The sequence below is a fragment of the Euprymna scolopes genome, chromosome 26, assembly GCF_053919585.1.
Source record: "Euprymna scolopes isolate OS-2025 chromosome 26, ASM5391958v1, whole genome shotgun sequence".
Taxonomy (NCBI): Eukaryota; Metazoa; Mollusca; class Cephalopoda; order Sepiida; family Sepiolidae; genus Euprymna; species Euprymna scolopes.
The window spans coordinates 98,222,334-98,245,692 of NC_136507.1; the positions used below are offsets into that span (position 1 = coordinate 98,222,334).

Below are 23,359 nucleotides of genomic sequence, written 5' to 3' on the forward strand. Positions count from 1 at the left end.
TATGAGTTGGTTCGTCAACAATCTGAGTTAGATCATAGGAGAAGTTATGACAGAACTTCCCTTCATCATCTGTCTTGTTTGAGTGACCCAGCCATTTAACGTTGTAAACATAATGTAAATGTTGGCAAAGGGATGGGCAGACAAGATATGATTAATTTTCTGTCAAAGATAGTGACTCCATCATTGTGGAGACAATGAAGGGCAAATAAGAAAGCGGTGCTGCGAGTAAGTGCTACTCAGAAGCACAGAATCATAGTTTTGGGTTTTCTTTGGAAATGTATCTGTCACAAGGGGAAGCCATCTCTAATGTAGAAACATATTCCATGTTCGTGGCGATCTTGAGGGTCTAGTTTGGATGATAAGTTAGAATAATCTTTAATTGAAAATCATCTAAGGAAATAGTTGAGCCAATGCCAGTTTTGCACAGGAACAACAGGTCAGGTTTGATCTCCTCTAGCTGAATTTCAACCTCTGGAAGGTTGGAATGTAGACTCTTGATGTTTAAGAAGGAGACTTAGTATTAGGAGGCTACATTGGGAATTGAGGTTCTGGGTTTAATTTAAAAAAATTTTTTTTATTCATAGTGCAGTTGGGAAGTTTTGTGGAAAAAGGTCAGCAAAATTGTTGAGACTTGGAGAGAAAAAAAGAAAGCAAAGACTTTTTTTGTTGGCCATTGACGAGGGAAAAGCCATAAAATTTCTCACTAATATGGCATCAAGAGGTTATACTAGAGACTACTACATGGCCCAAACTCCATTAACCAAATAGCAATACAGCAGCGCTAGTACGTTGCACCTGCTAATAGGACAGCCTTCTTGGGAGTTACAACAAGGTTCAGATCTTTGATAATCGGGCAGATAATGCTAGTCCAGTTTAAAACATTTACCTCCAGCACTCTTATTAGTGACATGGCAACAGGAGTAAATGGAGAGATGGAAAGAAAGAATAACTTGGAAGGTTCCCTCCAATTACTACTCATACAAAACTGCCGACCGAGAGTACAGCATTTTCTCCCCCCTTTGTCAGAAACATCACTCATGGAAGATGAGGACTGAAAATGCATCCACAAAATAGGGGAAGAGGGATGTTAAAAATGCATCCACAAATGTTCTTTCTACTCTGCATTAGTTTTATTTTTAGATAAGGGGAAAAAAAATCAAAAAAAAAATCCAAGTATTGTACTTAGTTTTTTGTTTGTTTTTTTCATACCACTATGTGATCTACTTATTAACTAACCCTAACGATTAGGGTTAGTTAATATGTAGATCTCATATTTGAAGAGCAACAGTATGATATCGACCATTATTAAAATGGCACACAGCATTTGGTATGCCCCTTTTTGGGGAGCTAAATATTTCCTCGAATAATAACTGAAATTGTATCTACTTTTGCTTTTGACCTCATTGTACGCATTTTCTTGGCAAACAGTGGTAAAACTTTACTGATTAATGATGGCAAAAATTCCCTGAACTTACTCCATCCAGCTTCTGATTCTTACAATCACACACTAGCACCTGCTCCTCCCTGTGCTCCAATCGTAAAACCCCCAATAACAAAACTTCTGAACAACTCTCACTGAGTCAACTTGCTCTGTAAAGGAATGTTTCTCATGCATGCAATAATAGAGACGCCAGGTTTTCACTGTTTTTTTTGGATACAGTTTAGTTTATTGAACTTCAACACAGAAACACGTCACTTCATCTTAGGAGTTTTGTGACTTGGGGACTATTACATTTTCAAAACATGTTACTGCTCTCTTGCTCCCAAGAACTAGACTGACCTAACTTTCCAAAATCTTTCTCAGTCACCTAATTCTGTGACATTACAATCTGGCAATATATCACACCATGCTTTTGTTATTGATTGTCATTGGAGTGCCCACTTTTGTGGAGCTAAATAACCGAATTTGTATCTACGTTTGATCTCATGTGGAAGTCAGTAAATTAAGAAAACATTCATCCATTTCTATTTCAGAAACCCTTAAGATTATTTGATAGAGAGTAAAAAGTGGACCTTGGGTTTACATTCAGCAGCCTTGTAACTCTTGCAACTCTATTTTATCCTCATAAATTATGTGCTATATTTCTATAAGATCGAGTGCCATACCAATGGCTGATACTTCAGCACTGTAGATCGATGTTTTGTCTGGTAATCTTGATTAGGATTGTTTTATTGTGTATGGCTGCACATCCAACATTATCTACCAACCACCCCCTGCCTGACTTTCCTTTGCGGACAGACGCCACGCTAGACGATCTAAAAATCACCCCTGCTCAGGTACACGCTATCATAAAAAACCTTGACACTTCAAAAGCATGTGGACCTGATCTCATCCCAGCTGTGCTATTAAAAAAGTGCTCAGCCGAAGTAGCCTCCAGTTCTCTCCAAACTCTACAACAAATGCCTTAATGAATCATGCTTTCTGGGCTGTTGGAAAACTGCTTCTGTGGTACCAATATTCAAGAATTCTGGCGAAAGAACTGACCCATCAAATTATCGCCCCATTAGCCTCCTCCCACTTTTCGCCAAAATATTTGCGACCATAATTAACCATGCTCTAGTCCAGCACCTTACAGATGCTAAACTTCTGACTGACAAACAATATGGATTTAGACATGCCCGTTCCACAGCTGACATCCTCACTGTGAATCTCTGAACGTATATACCATTCACTGGACAAAGCGGGGGAGGGCAGAGCGGTAGCTCTAGATATATCTAAGGCTTTTGACAGGGTATGGCACAAGGGTCTCCTCAGGAAAATTAAATCATACGGTATCACTGGTAGAATACTTAACATAATTAAATCCTTCTTAGATAAGAGAAAAATCCAGGTTGTCCTTGACGGTCGTACATCTAAACAGTGGGATATAAATGCGGGAGTGCCTCAGGGGTCTATCCTTAGACCTCTATTGTTGCTAATATTTATTAATGACCTCCCCGACAAAACTGCCTCTGAGATGGGTATATATGCTGATGACACTACACTCTATAACAGGCATGACAGGAAAACAAATGAACACATATCTAAAGAAATGGCAAAAACACTAGAGGATGACCTCCAATCTGTAGTGGAATGAGGACATAAATGGATGGTCACATTCAATGCTGCCAAGACTAAACTGGTTTCCTTCAATAATTACAAGAAACCTCTGCCACCAATAGCAATGGCTAGTGACTCCCTGTCTGAGAGTACATCTATCAAACTGCTTGGCCTAACGTTCACAGGAAACATGAGTTGGAACAATTATATGGAAAACATTGCCAGGGCCGCTGCGAAAAAGGTAGGCTCTCTCTACCGTGCTAGAAAACTACTGACACCTGAAAGTATCCTGTACCTCTATAAGGTCACCATTCGGCCATGTATGGAGTATTGTTGTCACATTTGGGCTGGTGCATCTGCTACTAGTCTCTCACTCCTAAACGAGGTTCAAAAGAGAGTTGCCAACCTGATAGGTGCTGAACTGGCATCTAAGCTTCAGCCTCTGTCCCATTGACGAAACGTTGCATCTCTCTGCCTGTTCTACAAGTATTTTAATGGTGAATGCTCTGACGAACTGCAGACACTTGTGCCCCCACGACATAGACGCCCTCGACAAACCTGACAGGCAGCTAAATCCCACCCCCACACAGTAGAGATCCCAAGATGTAAAATATCTTTCTACTCCAGTAGTTTCTTCCCCAGAACCGCTAGACTCTGGAATTCCATTCCAAGTTCCTGCTTCCCTAACTGTACTGACATTCAGAAGTTCAAGTGCAATGTGAACTGACATCTTGCCGCCCAAATCCCAACATAGTGCTCCAGTAGTTGCTGCCCCTGATAGTAGTCCCCTACACCTTGTTTGGGGTGAAAATGTAATAAAAAAAAAAAGGTTGGAACGCTAAATGAGGGGCACAAGGATGGAGCACTAAATGTTTTAGTTTCGATTCTAACTGATGGTACCAAAATAATTTTAATTTTTTTTTTTTAATTGGTACTATATATGTATATTTAATAGAGAATTGTAATAACAAATATGATTGAAAATATATGACCGGCCTGCAATGTCTACTACCTTCCATCTTTGCTAGTAAATAAATAAAAAAAAAAATTATGAGGATACAAAAATATATTGATTGAGTGTTTATTTATTACTGTTAGAAAAGGAATCTCGCTTTTAAGCTGTAATTCACAACAACTCTCAATTTGAGTGTTTTCTTTCAGTTGCCAAAAACTGTCTGTCCTCCCTAATTCGTCCTTCTTAAAGCAGCCATTCCCTTCATATGCAAGTCAATGCCACACATAAAAAATCCATTTATAAACCAACATTTTTTTAAACCTCCCCCCCCCCCCGATTCTGGCACCTGACAGACCAAACAGATGTGATGCTGTTTGTGTAAGTAGTTTTTCTTCTACTACATCAAATATGATGCTATGATTGCTAAAAAAATGGTTGGATCATTCTTCGTTTCTAGAAAGACACCCCACCTCCAACACTATCCTTTACTTGTATAAAAGCCCAATCCGTCCTAAAATGGAATACTGCTGTCACATTTGTGAAGGTGCTGCTTGGAATACTCTTATTTTAACAGGGTACAAAAACTATTTTGAAATCTAGTGAAAGATGGTATCTCCTCGTCCCTACAGCCTCAATCACTCAGAACAAATCTTACTAGCCTCTTGCTATTGTATTTTTATGGTCATGGTAAGTGCTCGACTGAGCTCCAATCCATATATAATCAATTCAAATGATCTTCTGTACATTTCAACCACTATTTCCAATCATCGTTCAAATAACGTTCCTTTAACTCATGTCCTCCCGAGTTTTGATAAGTAGCCTGTAAGTTGCAATACGTGGTAACCTATCCGTAAAATAATTATATATATATATATATATATATATATATATATATATATATATATATATATATATATATATAGAGGATACAATTCGAAATATTCCAAACATCATAAATAGAATTTCAAATATCAAAATTGAGTTCCGGAAATAAATTTTTACTTAATGTTTTGGTACTTATGCAGTGAAGCTACCGTGCTGAAATAACAACGTTATTATTTAGAAACCATTCTTAACATGGGAAGGGAAGGTGTTTTCTAACTATTCTGTACTTTCGCCAAGCAATTTAATAAACAAAGATACCGTAAAACTTGAATTCAACTTGAAAATACATAAAAAAAATAGCACGGTACCTTCTCTGCATAAGTATCAATATTTTGAATATTTTCGGAACTTTATTTGAATATTTGAGATTCTAATTAGTAATATTTTGGAATATTTCGAATGGTACCCGATTAATAAATGGAAGCTCTAATTGATATAATCTATTTATTATTGAGCTTATGTTTAACTACATTATTGACAAATCTCATGGTTATAAAATAACATCTATATATATATTTTTTTTTGATAAACGTGTATATGAATAAATGGTAAACTTTTCGGGTATGCTGAAAACGAATATCACATTCAAATTTGGGTCAGACAAGTAGTTTTCTAGATGTTAAGGCATTATTAATGAATGTCAGTGACGGCGCCATTCTTAACATAGGAAGAAGGGGATGTTTTGTAACACTTATGCATATCAGAATTTGTTCAGTTGGGAAAAACATAGCCACCAGTGAAAACATAATGGATAACATTGAATAATAAACTTTTCTGAATAGTAAAATATTTTTTTCCAATGTATTACTTAATGAATTCCAGTGGTCGTCGCCATTCTTAAAATGGGGAGGGGGGTAACAATTTGTGTGTGTGTTTTTTTAATAAGGCTCGCCCGGCCATTTCCTGTTCTTCCCGTCATCTGTCAGACACATTCGAGTAACTTCATGGAAATCACTGAGTCGATAAATGCACAAGCACTAATATTGTAAATTAAATTACGACATGTTATATCAAACCACATCTGAGTGTGATGTCCAATGATTTAATGATTTAGTTTAGAACCCTGGCATAGCAAAATATAGACAATTACGAAAAGCACATTTACTTGGTTGATTAAAGCCAGTCGTCTCTTCTTCTTGATTGCAAAATTATGTTGGGTCATTTTGCTGCTCAGCCGAGCCTGGTAGTTTAGACTTCGTAAGAAGTATGAGGTAAAAAAATCTGTGAAAATTTTTAATAGTCCTTGGTTTTGGATCCATTTAAACAACATTCCAAGCGAAAAAAAAAAAAAAAAAGAAAAAAAGCCGGATAATTCCGTTGAAGAGGTAAAACCCAAAACCAACATTCTTTGCTGATTAGAACTTTCGATATTACACAATGACAATTGGGCGCCAACAGCCCCTTAAATTAATAAAAAGATAGAATGAGTTCATCTTGCATGAAAGATTTGCTCGGACTAAAGTTTTAAGTTAAAATTCACATCAAAAGCTGTAATCAGAACAATGCATTAATTCAATCAACCAATAAAGTGTTGCGATTCAAGTCATGTAAGAAATTACATGCATTAGAAACTGAGCACTTCCTACAAATATTTAAATACTGACTTAAGAAAATTGGCACTTCTGCAGTATTCGTGCGGACGCCATATTTTTGAGTGCGTTTCACTAAACTGCTGCTAGGTGGTGCTTTTTGGTCAAAGAACAGGGGACGATAACTCATACTTTTGGGTAATTTCTCTAATTCGGAAAAATGTTTCATTTAAATTATTAATTTGTTGTTGATCCTTCAATGTTGCTTTAATTCAAAAAAATGTTTCATTGAAATCATTTATTTGTTCGAAAAAGAAAACAAAAAAAAACCTATTTATTTGATAAAAATTCAATTTTGCTTTAATTACAAAATTGTTTTATTAAAATTATATATTTTTTATGCAGACTTTTCAATAAATGTCTTTACAATTATATTTTGATTCATTTTTATACAATAAATGTCTTGGTTTTCAAATATTTTTGTGTTCGGAAAAAAATCTTGTTTGTTATTTATTTGACAAGAAGAAATTGGAGTTATCGCCCCCTACCAATGACGGCTGCCCGAATACTGCAGAAGTGCCCAAAAAGTTTTTTCTTGATAATCTAGTAGACTAGTGTCCATTCGATAATAATTTGCTGAAAACAAGAAAAAAAGACGAAAAAAAAAAAATACAGAGTGGGGGGTGGGCATAGCTTCCATACGTGCGCCAAAAAATAAAATTTAAAATATAAAAGAAAAAGGTAATTTTTTTGAAGAATTGCTGGTAAACAGGTATATGGATATTTATGAATGGTGATAGCAATGCAGAAAGTTGCAACTGTGAAAGAATGTACGAACAAAACAAACAATTAAATATTGGTTTAAAAGATTTTTTAGTGCTTTTCCAGACTGGCACTTATGGTGGCAATTAAAAGTAAAGAAAATACAGAAAAGTCTACATGATGTATGAAGATGAAATATTCCAAAAATCACGTAATTTAATTAAGTAGTTTTTTTCTTTTTTTTTTTTCAAGAAAATCAAATTTTACTCCATGTAGATGCGAATGAAAAAGCAGTAATGACCGCTGTCTGTTCTTGATTCCTTGATTTTATATGAAAACAATGGTATCTATGTATTCCTTGTATTTTTAAGATGAATGTTTCCAAAAATTACGATAATTGATGAGGTAGAAAATTTTTTATTAAAGGAAATAAAAATAGAATTTGATGAAAACGATTGAAGGAGGTAATTATCTGTTCGAATTAAACAAAGATGGCGGCAATATTTCACCTGCTAACACGATTAAAGTTGTTTCGCTTAATAATTCAGTAATATTCAGGTAATTTTGATTGCACAATTTGGAAGCTACTGTTATATTACAAAACTGAGCATGGAAGCAAGAAAAGGACAAACGAAAAGATTGAGTATAAACTTTTATTTAAAGTTAAAACCATCGTGAAATAAACTGCTGAATGTGTCAGGATATGTCAGCGGCGGCGGTGGTGAGATGTCGGTAGGAATGCTGGTCGGGAATTGATATGAACTTGGAAATAATCTGGTGTTATAATGGTGGTAGAGGTGGCGCCGACTGGAACGTGATTTTGGTGTTCTGGTGTCTGGAATATGGATATGGTGGTGGCAGCTGCAGCGACGGCGAAGGAGGAGTAGTCTTAAAGGTCGCTATCTGGTAGCGACGGCAGAAGAGAAGTAATTTTGATAGCTGCTGTCGCTGGTGGAGGGTTGGTGATGGTGGCTGCTACTACTGGCTGGACAAACCTTGCTGTCTGATGAGCTGGGTGATCTGGTGGTGTCTGCGGCGATGGCAAAAAGGGGAGTAGTCTTCAAGGCTGCTGTCCAGTACCACGAGTGGGGTGGTGGCGGCTGCGGTTGCGGAGACGGGGAGAGCGTAGTAATCTTAATAGCTGCAAAGGGTTAATGGCTGCTGACAGAACGAATTTCACTGCTTGACATGCTGGGCCGATCTGCCAGCTTGTTGAAAAAGCAGTCGTATTTATACTCGTATTGCGGACGTAGTTGTAGACAAAGGCGGCTTTCAGTGCTGGTCGTCATTTTCGTTTGTTTTTTGTGTTTTAACGTATTGTAGGGAGTCGTCTGTTTGATGTTTGTATTCATGTGTTGTGTCAATTTAAAACTAAGAAATTGTGAATGTGTTCTAGTAGGCGTTGTATTGTTGTAGCCTTTTATGGGGTAATTATTTGTGTTTATAAACTGCCGGAGTTGCGTCTGTTGTGAGGGATATGTGATATAACACCATCATTGTAACTTATTAGAATTGACAAAACAACAACAAAAACAATCAGTTGAAACCATCGTTTTTATTTTTTTTTTAATCTAAATACTCCATTTATCGACTACAAAATCTCGTCCCAATAATGTAGAAGCACATTTTTTTTTTTTGGGGGGGGGGGATAATGTCAAAAAGACAACTGAAACATTAGATTTAAAACCAAACAATAATTTATTAACATAAAGTCTATTTTTTTAATTTTTGTTTTTTTTTAAAAAGTAAAATCTTCAAATTATGAAAAAGTTTTTAGAAGGATCATTTTATACAAGTTAAAAACAAAATTCGCTCTTCACTTATCGGCATAAACGGCAAATTTGTTTTTTGAGAAAAAAAAAAGGAGAAAACAAAATTAATCAATTTTGTGATTTTTGAAATATACCATCTCCATTATATGAGTGTCGGTACACGACAAAAGTTTTTCTTCATTTTTGTTTATCGCCAATAACTGCCAGTCTGATTAAGCACCTATTTTTCACATATCAAATCAGGAAATATGGGACAGTGCATTTTGGAATTAAGACTGCAAAACGAGTAAGTGGTCAAAAAGAAATATACAAAAATGTTACCATAACTAATAAAAGTTACTTTGCGACTTAGCTGGAGCATTTGTTTTTAAGTAGTTAAAAATGCTTTTTTATTTCATCTTAAATACCCATTCTTTTTGAAGGAGATGTTGAATTTTGGCCGACAAGATGGCCAAAATGTGTCACATTTTCGATTCTTTTTTTTCTTTTTCCAATTCGTTGTTTTCACCTGTTTAAGAAAAAAAAACAATTTTTTTTTAGTTTTTCCCAAATTTTATTTGTTAGTTTTTCAACAATGAGTTTTTATTTAAAGTACTATTTTTAATTTTATGTGTGTGTGTGTGGGGGGGGGGGGCATTTTTTTAATTTTTTTTATTTCACCTTGAACTATTTTGTTATTAATTAATGACAGAAAAAAATAAATAAATTGAAAAATTGAATTTCAACTAAAACCAATCTTATTTTCTTAATTGTCATGTCGAAATTAGTAACATATCCCAAAACTAGAAAATCATTTATTAATTTAAACTGCTTTCAAAGTAAATTTCAAGTTTTACTTAAATAATAACCAGAAGGGTTTTTTATATATATATATATATATATATATATACTAGCAGTTCATCCCGGATTTGCTTGGGCCCTATGTACTGTTTATTGCAAGCCTGTCTCCGCTTTATTGTTATTTTTATGACAAGTGCTTGACTGAGCTCCAATCTATGGTCCCCCCCCCTATCCTGACTTTCACGAAAAACACTTATCTAGTTGAAACCACTATCAATAATTTCTCCCACTCTTTATCTGTTCCTAAACCTTAACGTAGATTCCATGAATAAAGTTTCTTTCTTAGAACTGCACGCCTGTGGAACTCTGTCCCATTTTCCTGCTTTCCAACTGTCTATAATATGGCTGTCATCAAGTCCAATAAATTCTTGATGAGCCATTCCCTTAAGTAATCCAACCAAATTTCCACTAACGATTACGATGACATGTTCCCCTTGACCATTGTACACTCATTAACCCTTATCCTCGAGTGGCCCATTTGTAAAAAAAACAAAAAAACATTCTATCCGATTAACTCCCCAATGTAACATATATAATAGCAGGGGAGGTAACTGTATGAAACCAAAAGATTTAAAAATAATAATGGCAGATCGCTAGATTGTGAAAGTAAATGTTTTATATAATATTGTAATAATCCGTACATCTATAAAAGTGAGAATATGTGTATGAGGACGCTTCTCAACCTATATACTCACCGAATTTTTGGTCTACAGACTTGAAATTTCGTATATAGAGTATGCAGACATATGAAAACTTTTTAATCAGTTTTCCTCCAGAACAAAGGACCGCTAAGTGGTCAAAATTGGAAAAATGGTATGTGGGAGTCGTCGGATTTTTATCTGTTTGTCAATAGTTTCACGAATGTGCATGCACGAATCATTCATATTATGTTAACTCATTCCTGTGTGTGTGTGTGTGTGTGTGTGTGTGTGTGTGTGTTCAGAGAGAGGAATGGGGTAGGGTGAAAGAAAGAAGGAGGTGGTAAGAACGAGGAGTGAGAGAGAGAGAGAGAGAGAGAGAGAGAGAGAGAGAGAGAGAGAGAGAGAGAGAATTAACTCATCAAAAAGAAATCAGAGTTACTTCCCTTTTGTTTGTATTTGAAAATGGCTGGAAAATTGTCCTCTCATCCAATGAAATCTTAGCCAGTTTATGGTCAAAGAATGCATATTTGTTTCGTTTTTTTGTTTTTTTGCTGTTTTTTTCTAGATTTTATATATTATCCATCCAGGGCAATACCAATCAAGAAAATAATAACTTTGTGGAGGGTTTGTTTTGCTTCTTTTGAGTTTTAACTGGATACATCTACATACATACACACAGAACTTGAAAAGATGTATCCACAAAGCAGACATGCCAAAATGAATGACCAAAGGTAGAACCGCACTGGTGCAAAAAGACAATAAAAGGAACTATTTCTAGCAACTACAATCCTATTACATGTTTACCTACAATGGGGAAAATATTTACCTCACAACCGAGGGAACAAATATGCTTCATAATTGTGGATTACTCTCTGAGGAACAGAAAAGATGTCAAAAAGGAAAAAAGAGGAATATATGACCCACTATACATAGACCAAAAGATCTTGAAGGAGGTAAAAAGATAACTGCCTTTTTATAATACAAGGGTTGTTACAAAAGTAAACCCTCCTATTTTTTTAATGCCAAAGATTAAAGAGCTACAAAAACGGGAGTGGTAACATTGAAACGAGCGACCTTTTCTGCTTTAGAATTTATTTTTCTACATAGTCACCACCATTCTCAATGCACTTCTCCCTTGAACATTTAACAACGGCAATCTACCACCCAAGTTCAAATGGCCTAGCAGAGAGGTTCGTCAATACATTCAAAAGAGCCTTGAAGAAAAACCAAGGCATGGACACTGACGAGAAGAGTCTTGAACAATTTTTATCGGTGTACAGGATAACTCCGAACCCAAACACTGATACCAGTTCGTCACCAGCCGAACTGATGTTTGCACGGAAAATTAGATCTGTATTTGACAGAATTTTACCAAGTGCAACCAGAGTAACAACAACAAAAGAAAATTTTCCAACAAGGTTTTACAAACCTGGTGACAGAATATTCTTCCTGAATTACAGGAGTGAAAAAATTTTGGGGAGGAGGGGATTATCATGAAAAGAATCGGACACATGCTATATTCTGTAAGAAGTAATAAATTCGACTGTCGCAGGCATATAAATCAGCTAAGACCTCGACACACTGATGACTACAAACAGGCAGAAGAAAATGACCTGCCCCTAGAGGTTTTGTATGATTCTTTTAATATTCCCCAACCCTTAACAGAACTTACTCCAGATTTGAGAGTTCCAGCTTCTCCACCAACTCCACCCACTCAAACGATATTGAGGAGAAAAAGTACAAGGGTGAAAAGAAAAGTTAACCGGCTGAGCCCCAAGCCAAAAAGCAAACGATATTAAGCCAAATTCTCTTGGGAGAAATTGTCTTAGGGGGAGGTGTTATGGCGAGATGAGCAATTCACTTTTTATCGAAAGAACGTTATCACCGGTCACCGGTTGTGAGAGCCTTCCCTGGGCGGGAACACTTAAAAACGTAACAGGCTGTCTCTGTAAATATTCTCAATAAACTTCTCTATTTCTTTATTACTTCAGAACCTCTTTATCCATTTATTTCCTTGTGGAATACCTTTCTTGAATATCCTTTTATTACGGCCACCCACCGCAGGAATGTCACTTATTTATTGTTATTTTTTTTATTTAAAACTATTTTGCATCGTTTTGTCAATATCTTTCCTGTCCTCGGAGAAATACTTCCAAACTGCAGCAATTGTAATGTTTGTTTAAACCCAGACTGTCAGAATTTGGGGCTGAACAAAATTTTCCTACATTAAAAACCGACATTAGAAATTAATAAATATTACACAAACCACCAACACTCAAGTTGATATCTTATGTATAAAGGTTATTTTAAACGTTAAATTTTTTTTTTATCTGTATTGTTTTTTTTATAATGTATGCCATAAAACCGAAGCCATATAATTAAATATTTAAATGTAACTGTAAAACCAATTAAAATGCTATTTAAAATCTTATTTCAAACTTAAGCATTGCAAACAAAATAAATAGGGTTAATGTTTGAACGTGTGTCTTTGTGTGTGTTCACTGAATTCTACTGAAAATCCAAGCATGATAGACCAATGTATGGACTAACCGACAGATAGACTCCTATATATATATATATATGTATATGTATATATATTCCTGTACATCAAGTCTGGACACATCTAAAACTGCTATTTCAAAATTGATCATGATAGACAAACGTATGGACTAACCGACAGATAGACTCCTATATACAGTAGCGTCCAAAACTAAGGGACAAAATTTTAAAACCTAATATTTGTTAGAAATAACAACTATGAAAAGCTGAAATTTTGACAACTGGTAGTCGTTATCATCCATAATAACATACTAAAATTTGAATCATTTGCAAAAGATAGAAAAAGAATTATAACAATTATTTATTTATTTTCAAAATAGAAACGTTAGCTTGACAGATTGACGAATGGACTAATCGACAGAGACTATTTTATATTTCTGGAAAGCAAATCTGATCACTTCTAAAGAAATTATTTCAAATTTAATCGTTGCAGGCCAAAAAAAAATGTTATTTTACACTAAAGTATGAATAATTGACGAACCGACCAATCACGTACAACCCTAAACCTAACTCTAACACCGACCGATCACGGACAAAGTATCTAAAAATATCCGCATCTAAATGATTCCATCAACCTGTTTCATCCACTGTTTGTTTGTTGGTTATCGGTCATCATGTACAACATTATGGTATTCCCTGCTGCATTCGGACAGGTCAGAACTTGATGTCCAGTCAGGTGAGTCTATTGTTTCATATGGCCATGTTCCCATCACCAAGACTCCAATCAATAAGACTCCAATCACCTGCTATATTTTTTTTATTACTCACGTATATTGATTTTTTTCATGCAAGCAATCCCTACAGAGAAGAAAAAGAGGCCAATGAAATAAATTGCTTTTTTTTTTCCTAGAGGAAACCTATTCTCCCTGTGATGCATATATTTGTGTGTGTGTGTGTGTGTGTGTGTGTGTGTGTGTGTGTGTGTGTGTGTGTGTGTGTGCGTGTGTGTGTGTGTTCATGTTCTATACTATTATATAAAAGTCATTTTGTGTGTGAGTGTGTGTGTGTGTTCTCTACTCTTATATAAAAGTCACTTTGTGTGTGTGTGTATGTGTGTATTAGTTCCTTCTTCATAGGTTCTGAAACGGCTGAGCCTATCTTTTGCAAATTTCACACAAAGGTAATTTATATTTCTGACAGTGATCTTAGATATGTTTTGCACAGGAATTCATCCGATAAGTATCGAAAACCAAAAATATCCGATCTTAGAAATAGTTTTTCCTCTCTCATAGATTATAAAAATAATTTTTTCAAGGTAATATTTTACGTTACACCAGTGTAACCTTGGCCAGTGTAATGTAAAATATTCTCCTATAAAAATTCTTCTTTTATTTTATATAAGAGAAGAAAGACTATTTTTAAGATCGTCAAGCTCAAATATCAGCTGACGTGATATTGTAAACAAATACAGAACGACATTATCATTTAAAAAATTTTTTTTGCGAATTAGTCCTAATAATATTTTTTTTTTTTTTGGCAAATTATTCCTCATAATATTCAAGAGAGGATTGATTCTATAATAATACATGTGCAATCTGCATAAATGAAAATCTCATGTTTAAGCGTATGGTACGACTGAGCAACCAGCTAGTATATATATATATATATATATATATATATATATATATATATATATATATATATATATATATAAGAGAAAGAAAATTAAAACTGTAAGTTGAACTTTACAATCAAAATTTATTGTTCGACTGAATACTCCAAAAAACAATTTACAAAGTCCTTATTCCGCGGAGTTTAAAAGAATGCTACTCTTGTTATTCTTCTCATCTAATTACTTTCTGTCCTCTGATGAGGAGAATAGCAAGAATAGCATTCTTTGAAACTCCGCGGAATAAGGACTTTGTAAATTGTTTTTTGGAGTATTCAGTTGAACAAAAAATTTTGATTGTAAAGTTCAACTTACAGTTTTAATTTTCTTTCTCTTATAATAAGCTCTACTCTCTATTGTGTATTGAGCTTTTTTATTCAGTTGGGATTAAATTATCTATATATAAATACTGGTATTTTTATTTTTATTTTTTTTACATAGGCGTCACCACTTATCAAGGCCGATAGGCCACTCAAGGATAAGGGTTAAAGAGTGTAGAGTAGTCAAAAGGATAATATAGTAATCGATAGTAATGGAAGTTCGGTAAATTTGTTAACTTAAGTGGAACGGCTCATCAGAAACTTGTTCACGTTGGACTTGAAGACAACCATATTATAGACAGCTCGAAAGCAGGAAAACGGAAGAAGCTTTGATCATGGAACCTATGTTTAGGTTTAGGCACAGATAAAGAGTGGGGAAAATTATTCATAATGTTTTCAGCTAGTCTAGTGTTTCTTGTGAAAGTTTGGTGAGGGGGGACCATAGATTGAAGCTCAGTCGAACACTTTCCATGAAAATAACGATAAAGCAGAAACAAACTCGCAACATCTCTTCTGTGAGAAAGAGGTTGCAGTGAAGAGAAAAGGACATCCCCCACCAGGCCACGAAGTCTATTTTGAGCCCTATCAAGGCAGGACAAGTCCTTTCTAGCAGCTCCTGCCCATATGTGGCAACAGTATTCCATCCTTGGACATATCTGGCTCTTATATAGATAGAGAATTGCATCAGCAGTGAGATATCTACTGGGTCGATAGAAGGATCCCACCATTTTTCCAGCGGCCTTGGCAACAGATTTGATGTATGTATTCCATTTAAGATCAGGAGTAAAGGTCAAGCCCAGAAGCCTGTCAAAACTTGAGGCCTCCCCAAGGCGAGAGCTATTCATTTTAATTGATGCCAGATGGGGATCAGAACGTTGATGATGTAAAGATAGAAGCTTGGTTTTAGATGCATTAAAAGTAACCAGCCACTCCTTTCCTCATTGTACAACGTGATCAAGATCAGAGGAGAGAGAATCGGAGAGAACTTGGTCGTTTACTGTCTTAGATGTGCTACCATAGATGGTAGTGTCGTCAGCAAAAATGTCTACGAATGATTTAAGGATGTGATTTGGAAGATCATTAATGTAGATCAGGAAAAGAGTTGGGCCCAGGATGGACCCCTGAGGGACTCCGGCATTAATACTGTGAGCTTCTGATTTTTGCCCATCAACTACTACTCTTATGAACCTATCAGAGAGAAATGATTTAATAATTGAGAAGACATTTCCAGTTATACGATAGCTGGAGATCTTGTGAAGTAAACCTTTATGCCATACTCTATCAAAGGCCTTTGATATGTCAAGAGCAATTGCCCTAGAAAGGGTGCCTCTGTCGAGAGATTCGCTAATCCTATGAGATATAACTGTAAGCACATCTGCTGTAGATCTAGCAGAACGGAAACCATATTGTGTGTCACTAAGAAGGTTATTTTTGCTAAGATGGTTGATTACTTCTCTATTTAACACAGATTCCAGCAACTTACTCATGACGCACAGGACACTTATTGGCCTGTACTGAGAGGGGGATGAACGATCACCTGAATTCTTAAATACAGGGCATATTGATGAGATTTTCCAGGGTGATGGGAAGCAATTCTCCTTTAGACAATGTTTAAACAGTTTTGTAAGTATGGGTGCTAGTTCTGGTTGACGTTTTTTGAGTACTATAATTGGAATACTGTCAGGGCCGGTTGCTTTACTGGAATCAAGGTTTTTGATTAGCTTGTCAACATCATGTACAGATATTTGTATATCACATAGTGTGTTTTCTGATACAGGAGGAAATATTGGGGGTTGGCGGCCTTGGTCGCAAAGGGTAGAATTGGCTGCAAAGTTCTTGGCAAAGAGTTTAGCTTTGTCTGATGCTGACGAGATTAACTCAGGTCCATTGATGACAGTTGAGATAGAACACACGCTTCTGTTCAGGATTCTGTTTGCTATTTGCCAAAACTGGTGGGAACCAAGCCGCTGCTCAGCTACTTTGTACTTGATGGACTGAGCATACAACTCTCTTGCATTCTTTATTACTTTCTTACAATGGTTGCTGGCAGTCCTGAAAGAGGCTTTAGTTTCCATACATCTATTACGTTGGAAGCAGTGGAAAAAGTGATTTCTGTGCGCAATAGCAGCAGCACATTCCGGAGAGAACCACAGCTGGCTGTTAGGTTTTTGTTGGAACTTTTTCGAGGGTATGAAATGGTCTATACCTACAATTAACCATTCGGTCAGGTCTGATACTATAGAGGACACATCCTTTTTAAACATGGAACGCAGAGGTAGATCTAATATAAATGTGCGGAAGCTATCCCAGTCAGCCATAGAGTATCGATATACTGTACGATGGATAGGTACATCTGGAGACTTATTACATTTCATTTTTATCTTAATTGATACAACTGAGTGGTCCGAAGATCCAAGTGGAGACAGAACAGAAGCTGAATACAGTTCAGGGTAAGTTGTGAGAAAGAGATCTAGGAGAATTGCATACTGGCCGTCAGAATCGGGAACACGGGGGGGGGGGGATTCGTGAACAATCTGAGTGAGGTCATAATCTATGGAAAAATCATTACAGAACCTCGCCTCATCATCGGTCTTGTTTGAGAGAGTTAACTATTCCACATTGTGAACATTGAAGTCTCCACAGACATGAATATTAGCTGAAGGATAAGCAGATAGGGCGTAGTCAATTTTCTCAGCTATGCTTTTAAAGATAGTAACTCCGCTGTTGTGGGGGTGATAGAGAGCAAATATAAATGCAGTAGTTTAAGCTAGTGCAACCCGGAAGCACATATAGGGTAAGTTAGGATCTTCTCTGGAGATGTCCCTACCACATGGAAAGCCATCTTTTATATAGGCACATATTCCATGCCCATGGCGATCTTGGGGGTCATATTTGGAAGTTAAATTAGAGTATCCTTTAATTACGAACTCATCTAGGGAAATGGTCTGTCCAATGCCAGTTTCACTTAGAAATAATATGTCTGGTTTAGTCTCCTGTAATTGGGTTTCAACCTCTGGAAGGTTAGAATGTAGACCCCTGATATTAGAGAAGGAGGCCTGGTAGTGGGGGTCTACGTTTTAGAAGTTGGAGATCCGGGTTTAATCGTGTGTTTTTTATTGAGACTTTTCATGATGGTGTTTTGGGATTTGTGGACTAGGTCGACAGACATGCCTGAAGCAGGGGAGAGAGGGAAAGTAAGAGAAAAATAGAAATGAAGAATTTTTTTTTTGTAGCACATAAAAAGGTAAAGCCGTAACAATTACCCATTAATATGGCATCAAGAGGCCCCACCAGAAGCTACTGCATGGTCCAGAATCCATTCACCAAATGGCAATACAGCAGCCCCAGTACTTTGCACCTGCTGATAGGACAGCCTCCTTAGTGGTTAATCCAAGGTTCGGATCCCTTACTATCAGGCGGATAACGTCAGCCCAGATAAAACGTTTACCTCCAGCATCCTTACTAGTGACATGGCTACAAGGATAGACATAGAAATAAAAAATTTCCAACATCCCTGGCGGCTGTTCATGCAAAAATACTGCCAACCTAGAAAACAGCTTTTTCTTCTCCCTTTGTCAGAAAATTCACTCACTAAAAATAAGAACTGAGGGACAAATAAAGAGAAGCGAGAGTAACGGGAGCTGCCGATAACGCATCCACAATGCGTTTTCTACTCTCCATAAAAAAAAAAAATTAAGTATTGTACCTAATAAGAGTCCAACTGGCGTGTTTAAGAGGGGGTTAGGTGAAAGATTCCCCTCTCACCAATTGAAAATGAAAACAATTGCAAAATCTGTTATGCTATCAACTTGGAAAATATAAACATTTATAGACAAGAAAAAGCTAAATAAAATAAATAAAAATAAAATAAAACAAAAATATATATTCGAAAGGAACTTTCCACATAGATTCGGTGCATCTTTCCACGAGAAAACCATTTACACAATTAATAAAACAATGAAATAAAAATAAAGATTAAAAACTGAAATAGATATAACATTAGCACTTGCATCTAGAAAAGAAATTACAAAATTCATAACTTAACTGCTATAGAAAGACGTCCTTCGCGGCTGCAAATAGGAATTGATTTGGCTTGAAATAAAAATGCAGCGTTTTTATTTTTGAAAAGAAAACGGTCATCACGTGACATAGTTCGCTACTTAGACAAGCATGTTCTTTTATAAGTAGTAACGTGTCGTGGGACGGGGGGGGGGTAAGAAACCAGCATTTTCAGATCTATTTATGCTCTATTTCAAATGAAACTTGCCAGATAGATTCGGCGCATCTTTCCACAACGAAATAAAAACTTAGTTGACAAAGTGGGACTTGAGATTGAAGACTCTTTTTTTGGACCTTGTCCAAGAGTGATGTGACAACAATATTCTATGCATGGGCGAATGGTGTTTTGTAGAGGTACAGGATTCTCTCAGGTGTAAGTAGTTTTCTAGCACGATAGAGGGAACCCATTTTCTTTGCAGCAGCCTCCACAATGTCCTCAATATATATATATATTTTTTTTTTAAATAAACATGTTTATTTATTTAAAATTTTTGACTCGTAAAAGAGTCTTCATCAGGAATTTTTTTTTCTTCTTCTTAGCCATGATGGTATTCGTCTAAGTCTTTAGTTGTTGAAGATTGAGACGTTAATGCCTGATTCAGTGTATAGGCGGCAGTCCAGTGTGTGTGTGCGTGTGTGTGTGTGCGTGTGTGTGTGTGTGTGTGTGTGTGTGTGTGTGTGTGTGTGTGTGTGTGCGCGCAAGCACATGTGTGTGGATATAATTTCCATTTGATTATCATCAACAAACTAAACAAAGGTTGAGTCATATGATGTTATTGGTTTCATCTCTGATTTTCTCAGACCTTAAAGTGGATGAATCATTTATGTGCAAATTAACAAGTAGTTTTAGCAACATATGTGACTATTCATGCATGCAGGTATTTTTTAATACATTCATCTATTCATTTATTTATTCGTCTCATATTTTACGATTGAATGGCTACAAAAAAAACAAAAAAACAATTGGGGCAATGTTATATATCCACCTACTTTATACATGCTCCTTGACCTGTGTTGATACTGTATGTATTTTTTTTTTTTTTTTTTTTTTTACACAATGGTCACCACTTATCAAGGCCCGGAAGCCACTCAGGGATAAGGATTATTGCAAGTACATTACGTTAGTGTGGAGATTTGATGAAGTGTTTATTTAAGGGGGCAGTTCATTAGGAATTTGTTAACGTTGGACTTGAACACATCCAAGTTGTAGTCAGGTGGGAATCAGGCAGACGGAACACAGTTCCGCGGGCGTGCAGTTCTAAGAAAGAAGCTTTGTTCATGGAATCCACGTTTTGATTTAGGCACAGATAAAGAGTGGGGGAAATTTTTCATAGTGGATTCGGCTAGACAGGTGTTTTTCATGAAAGATTGGCGAAAGGGGACCAGAGATTGGAGTTCAGACGAGCACCTGCCATGGCAATAACGATAAAACAAGGAAAGGCTTGCAACGTCTCTTCTGTGGGAGAGAGGTTGCAAGGTAGAGAAAAGGGCATCCCCCACTAAGCCACGAAGTCTATTTTGTACTCTGTCAAGGCAGGATAGGCTGTTTTTAGCAGCTCCTGCCCAGATATGGCAGCAGTATTCCATCCTTGTATAGATATATACTAGTAATGGAACGATTTCATTATTGTTCCCAATTCCGATACAATTACTGATTCTGGTTTAAAATCTCTAAATATTAAGCTCTAGAGTTGCTGTTTATTATTTTTTTTAATTTTCGCATCGGCCACTAGTCTTTCATTCTTAGACAGGGTCCAAAAAAGAGTCTCCGATCAAATATCGGCCAAACTCCAGCCCCTCTTCCGTCATTTAAATATTGCATTTCTGTGCCTGTTTTACAAATACTTTAAGGAAATGCACTCTGATGAACTCACAGCAGTTGTGACCCCTTCGATGGACTTACTCCTAACATGACAAGCAACAAGATTCCACCCTTTACTCCTAGTATTTTAATGGAATGTGTTCTGACGAACTTATAGCACTTGTACCCCACCCCTGACATAAATCCCTCCCGATCCGTCCTTTCACAGTTGAGGTCCCTAGATACCTAGCTTTCTACTCTAATAATTTCCTCCCTTAGGCTTTCTACTCTAATAATTTCCTCCCTTAGACTGCTGGACTTTGGAATTCCCTCCTTGTTTCCTGTTTCTCTGACTGTACTAGTCTGCTGAAGTTTAAATGTAATGTGAATAGACAGCTCGAAGCTCAACTCCCTAAACCCCCAGTTAGACATAATCCCAAATAGTAGCCTCTTACGTCCAAGTGGCAATATGCTTTCTTAGGGATGAAAAATAGTAAAAAAAAAAGTAACATTAAACCTGGTCAGTATTAGATGGCGTACAATTTGGGAATATCATGTGCCATATAGAGGAAGATGTTGATAGCGTTGAAACTGAAAATACCTAGTGTCGTCATCTCTCCTGATTGGGTTATACATGCGATTGGAAATCATTTATGAACTTCATATTCCCATGAAACTTCCTCCTTGGGGGGGGGGGAGCCAGTTCATTTTGCTTAGGATGAATGCTGCTGCTTTTATACCTCAGCAGCATTTATCTAAGTCAAATGTCACTTGAGGAGAAAGGTTAATGTGATGATTGTCAATTGAATAATGAAGAATATTATGAGAGGATTGAAAATAGTGCATGGAATGAATGCGGCTGCTTTTATGCCTCTGTCCCAGTTGACACAATCCCAAATAGTATACCCTTGCATTCAAGAGGTAATATGCTTTAATTAGAGTGAAAATGAGTAAAAAAAAATATGTGCATATATTTTCACAAATGTAAAAATACAATTGCTGGAAGTAATCTATAGATTTTACAAGGTGCCTTAAATAAATTTTCAGATTTTTTTTTTTTTGTACAGGCATTTAAAATTGTTGAAGACTCTTGAAACTTCAGTATGTTATTGCTACACATCTTATGAGATGGTTGACATTGACCAATTTTTATGGTTTCATGTTCAAATGAAGAGCTACAGCAGAAATTGGAATACATCCTACTAAAACCTGATTATCACAGCTGGTGAATTTAAAAAAATGCAATCTGGACGTGAGGACACTTTGGAAGAACGATATGCAATAAAATCCTGTTTTAAACTTGGAAAAAAATGGCATAAATAGACCTGAAGACAATTAAAAACACCGGTGAAAAAAGAAAATGTGACATTTTTCAAACATCAAAAACGTAAATATATGTGAAAGCAAATGTAGTAATTTTGAAATGCCTGGAGTGGTCTGTTCGATAAAACGTTTGCAGATGATATTAAGAATCAGAATGGCCGAATAATATTCCATTAATCTGAAAAATTTAGGTGATTTAAGCAAAATTTGCTTCTCTTAAGAAAAGACCAAGTGTTTTGGGTAGTAGTTAAAGTTGATATTTAGAAGGGAGTAAAAATCGAAGCTACTTTCTCTTTGAAAGTTTTTTTTGGAGAGTCAGATAATTGGGGAAAATATAGGAATAATTGGAAATAGGAATACTTGCATAATTTCTGAAACACACATTAGTGATTACAATTGCAGAACAGATTAGCATATTAAGGTTTTGGTTATTTTTTTTATTATTTCTTGGATACCCAAAACGCCTGTAAAATAAGATATTGATGAATGTTGCATGTTCGCCATCACGTCGGGAGTCATGTAGAATAAAAGGACATGAAATTTCATTCTAACATTCTATAACTGCTTTATTGATTATCTTCGTTAGTAAGAGCCAGGAAGGTTATGGAAAGTGTTCCTTATGTGGAGACGTAGATTAAAGATTAGACAGATCTGTTGAATGAAAAAGAAAGTTTGTGCGTGTTGAAGTTATGGTCTGTAGCCATGATGGATTATTTGTCTCCTTTAAATTAGTAGAAGAAGCGTGCGTCCTAAAAGATTAGGGACAGTACTGTAGGAAGAGAAAGAGAGTTTGCGTGTGTACCGCATTGAAAGTCTGTGTTTGGAGGTAGCCATGTTGGCTTGTTTGTATTTACGTCTTAGACGATCCCAGGCCTGAAAGTCAGGTGCGTTTTGTTGAGTCCCAAGAGAGAAATCGAGAGTGGCAGATCTGTTCCATGTGGAGTTGTCATCAGTCTACGATCTGGGAGGAAAAGAGAGAGAGAGAGTGTGCTGCTGGTTTAACCTACTATAAACTCAATCACATGACTGAGAGATGGCTTCTGATTGGACAAGCTAGGAAGGAAATGCATTCAAAATCTCCAGCCGTGAAAATTCGCTCCTACTTGTGTTTGTTGCAATTTCGTCTGCTACACACACAACGGTCCTTATTTATGAAATTCTTTATTTGGCCAAGCAATTTGTTTTGACTTCCTTACTCCTCCCACACCTCTCATTATCCTTCACAGTCTTCCTTGAATCTCTTATGCCACTCAAAAAACTGATG

At 36.3% G+C, this 23,359-nt stretch overlaps 1 long non-coding RNA gene across 1 annotated transcript in view; it reads left to right on the plus strand.

The window, feature by feature from the left end:
* The first annotated feature begins 12,916 nt into the window (after positions 1 to 12,916).
* LOC145247877 (uncharacterized) overlaps positions 12,917 to 23,359 on the plus strand; it is a 47,013-nt gene continuing 36,570 nt past the window's right edge. Inside the window, exon 1 of the long non-coding RNA XR_013863294.1 lies at positions 12,917 to 13,659. This is a non-coding gene — a long non-coding RNA (uncharacterized LOC145247877). The remainder of the gene's footprint in view (positions 13,660 to 23,359) is intronic.